This window comes from Crocodylus porosus, unplaced genomic scaffold (genome assembly GCF_001723895.1).
Source record: "Crocodylus porosus isolate Cpor-Errol unplaced genomic scaffold, CroPor_comp1, whole genome shotgun sequence".
Lineage (NCBI taxonomy): Eukaryota > Metazoa > Chordata > Crocodylia > Crocodylidae > Crocodylus > Crocodylus porosus.
The window spans coordinates 92,445,230-92,449,637 of NW_017728931.1; positions in this window are offsets into that span (position 1 = coordinate 92,445,230).

Here is a 4,408-nt window from a genome sequence, read left to right on the forward strand (position 1 = left end):
TAATTTCAGCTGTCATTGTGTTTTCTATTACTTTTCTTTGCTCCTCTATACCTCCTAACATCTAATAAAATACTTTCTATTTTTACTCAGTCTGTTCATGTCTAGGTATAATCCAAGGTCCAAGTGGCAGTTTTTCCATATCTTATCACAACAGGTCTGCTGAGCTATCTAGAATACCGTGCATAGAATAGGATAACAGGCAGACAGGGCAGTCTCAATTGTGACGTACTTTTGGTACTTGGTACCCTGACTGCCATTCAGAACCCAAATCTGACAAACTTTAAATCACACTCAAAGTTTTTTCCCCTTTTGCTCAGGCTGTTAAAGGTACATCATTTGCTTTTTTTGTGCTTTCTACTTCTCTTTGTCTTAGTTAGTTGGATTGCCCTATACCAGGTATGCTTAGTACAGACAGTGAAGAAGCCTGAGGCTGAATTGATTCAATTTTTGCTGGTTAATCTAAACTGTGTCCATTGAGCTGATAAGCAAATGAACAGACATTCACTTTTGATTCTGGAAACGAAGCTACACGCCTGCAGTGGCCCAGGCTAGATGTTGGGGGGTGCTAGAGCACCTCCCTACTCAACTGAAGCAGACAGCTTGGGCAAAAACTAACCCACCAACCCTAAAAGGGGGTAGGGTTTGTGGGGGACTGCAAGTTAACCTGAATCTGGATGGGGTTTGGGATAGCACTTCAATAAACCAATTTAACTTAAATCAGTTAAGTCTGATACTACATCCATCCAGGTTTATTTTAAAACAGTTTTGGCCATTTAGAAAGCAATTTATGTGCACTGAACTACCGTCGTGTAACAGATTTGAACCAGTTTCCAATTACTTATACTGGTTTATGTATAATTTCTGTTCCTAGCTGTAAAGTTTGTAAAAGGCAGAACTGTTAAGATAAATGGGAGTCTTTGTTTTTAGTAATTAATGTATAAGGGCTAAGTCCTTTTGTGATAAGATAAAATGTAACACCGATGAAAACAAAGTAACGTTTGAGAGAGAGTTTAATAAACCCCTGCATTTGTACAGGGGCTTGGAACAGATGACCCCTTTAAGTCCCTTCCAGCCCTCCAATCTATAACTATGGCAAAATATACAGGAATTTAAACTCTCTTACACTAAGGCAAGGGTCAGAAATTCAAAAAGCCTGAGCCTTCAATCTTTGCAGGTTAGTCTAACCTGGCTAAGCTAAATCAGTTTGTAACCCAGACAGACATCCCAGAAATGCAGGCACATGCCTGCAGTGGCTCAGGCTAGAAGCCAGAGGGCGCTACAGCAGCCCTCCCTTCCCTTCTGCAGGGAGCTGAGGGGAGCATGGCTAGGACACTGTGCTTAGGGAGGGGTCCTCCCCCCGCCTTGATAACAGAGCATTTATCAGCTCTATTATCATCATTTAACATTCCATCAGAAAACAAAGCCTCAAACATCTTTTTGCAAAAGATGGAATGCAGGGACATTACCATCTGAGCTGTTAATTACCTCCAAAAAGCCTCAAGTGGACACTGCCTTATCTGCCTTACACAACATTAGCTAGTATACCACATGCTGGCTACAGTCCATGCTGTGGGAGAGACAAGGAAGGGATCTCTGCTTAAGCAGCGAGTGGTGAGGGTGGGCGGGAGGGGGTATGGGGAAGAGCAGAGGGGAGGGGCCAGCTCTGCTGTGGAACAGAGAGCTCCACCCAGCCCAGAGAGCATGCTGGGATGCTGGGAGTATCTGGTTTAGCTTAAACCAGCAAAGGGTCTGGGACAGACATTGCATAAACCAGTTTGACCCAAATCAGTTAAGTCAGATATTACATTCAACCAGGTTTATCTCAAACCAGTTTCAGCCATTTTCAAACTGGTTTCTGTGCACTGAACATTTGTTCTGTTACAGGTTTAAACCAGTTTCTGACCACTTAAACTGACTAATGTGTAATAGCTGTCCCTAGCCTAAAGTTGCTACTTAAAGATTTAGATACTACAGATGTGGTTCAATTGTGAAAACTGATTTTTTTAGAAATGGTCTTCTAAGGTCCTTTTACTATATTTTCTAAATGCTAGAGCACATTTGTTCTCAGATAGGTAAAAAGATAAATTCTCCAAGAGACATTAAAATACACGCTAGCCAAAATATGCATTTTCCTGATTTGAGTATAATGGAAAATCTTGAGGCCGCAAGGCACACAGATGTAAAAAAGAAAACAACCCACAACCCACCAAATTTTAATGATAAAATATGAAGTAGAATAGATTTCAGAACACTCTGTTTTAACTGTATTAAATCTATTACACAAGATGTCTACGTGAGACACTGACTGCGCAGTAGGTCATTACTACTGCGCAGTAGCATCACATAGTATGAAGCATGACACAACACTACTACATAGTAGTAACGAGCTACTGTGCATTAGTAATGAGCTACTGCACAGTCAGCATCACCAAAAAACCATACAGTGAGACTACTGCACAGTAACTCCAGGCACAGCACAGTCATTTAGTACGGGTGCATATATGCACTAAATGACTACACAGTAATAACTGCACAATCAGCATCTTGTGTAGACACGGCCTAAATGTCCTAATTTCCTCCTCTTTTTTAGTAGAGTCATTTAATATGTACAATAGTTTGTGTAATATTTAGGGAATACATTAGTAATTCCTGTCACTTAGATTCTCAAACCAGTACTTCAGCTCTCCCCAGCCCCACATGGTTAGAACATCCCTTCCACATACCAACTTGATCTGTTTTATTCTATTTACACCTTTCAGGGGCAAAATGAATTTAGCAAACACATTTCATAACCACAGAAACTTTTAGTTTTAAAAACACAAGCTACTTAAGGATCTTTGTAAAGTAAAATCCTGAAGAAAATCCCTTTCAGCCTAAGCTCACCATCCTCTGGATCCAGGATTTGGTCTGAATCCTTAGTTTTCTCCACTCGCTTAGACTCTACTTCTGCCTATAGAAAGGACTCCTCTGTTCATATCACATCCCCCTTTGAAAACATCCTCTGACATCTTGGTTGTTCCTGTGCATCTAACAGGCAATTTCCAGTTTCCAATCCACAGTCCAGTGTCGTTTGATTATTGATTTAGTTGTCATTTATAGTCAAAATCAATGGCAGCAATAACAACAACACTCATTATTCTCAAGCAAGAAGTCTGTGCTTATAGCCAATGATTGCTCCGTCACAGGGTCCCAGATGCCCTCTCCACTATGGGGGGTGAGGGCAGGGGGGAAAGGAATGTGACAGCAGGTCACCAGCCCCAGTGCTGACTTGGGAATGAGGGTACAAAAATAGCAGCTGGCCACTGGTACTGCCTTCACTGCCCAGGGTGAAAAAAATCCCAGCAATACCTCTGTCACTAGATTTAAGTTGGTGCAACAATAATGAATGGTCAAGACCACACAAGTGAAAACTCAATACACAATTGTGTTCACCAAACTAAAATTGCATTCACAAGATAATACAGGCACAGCCATGAACTGGCACAACTACCATTTAGTGTAAAAAGGACTTTTTTCTCCCTACAAAAGAATGATTTATGGATACTCGCTACATTTCATGCTTCAAGTACAATGTTTCAATGCACTTTAATATAGTAATAAAATAGCTACTGGTGGTACAATGACTGTAAGCTAATGGGGCTCAGTTATGTACTCAATAATAATTCATCCATCGTCATGGTTCTGCAAAGCACTTAAGCACAAGCTCTACTTTAAACACGTGGCTATAGAGCCAGACTGACATCGTTCAGGACTGAATCTTTATACATTACAAGATAAGTTGCAGAGATATTGGCTATACACTTTTAAAAATATATATTCTATTGATCATTTGAATTCCACCTGAACAGACAGATAGAAAAAAAATGGACTTCATTTTTATGTTTCACCAGAAAGACAAATAATATAGTATGTACACAGGTATATATCTACATAAGGAGAGATGCATAGAGTATATGTCAAGTTATTTGATAAGCCATATTTCATATTCCATTATAAGTCAGCCAATACCTTCCTCCTGGGAAGTATTCCTAGGAAAATGTGCATTAGACTGAGTGGAGACGTGTGTGAATTTGAAATAGATGATGGAAAGTATTTCAAATAAAGTAGTCAAAGTTGATCCCAGAAGTTAAAGTAGAAACAGACACCATCCTTTTATTTTTGGCTACTGCCAGTTGAAGATGGACTCTGTTATTAACTTCAATAAAAAAACATATTTTTGCCTACTCATACATAAAATATGTCTAAAAAAATCTTTTTTTCAGAGTTTATTGATCAATTGTCATATATTGCCTTCTCCATCAGAGTTTACCTATATTGTTGACTTGCCTTGTGATTTGTGCCTTGTAAGAATGAGCATGACACATTTGTTTCTACACACACACACACACACACACACACACACACACAC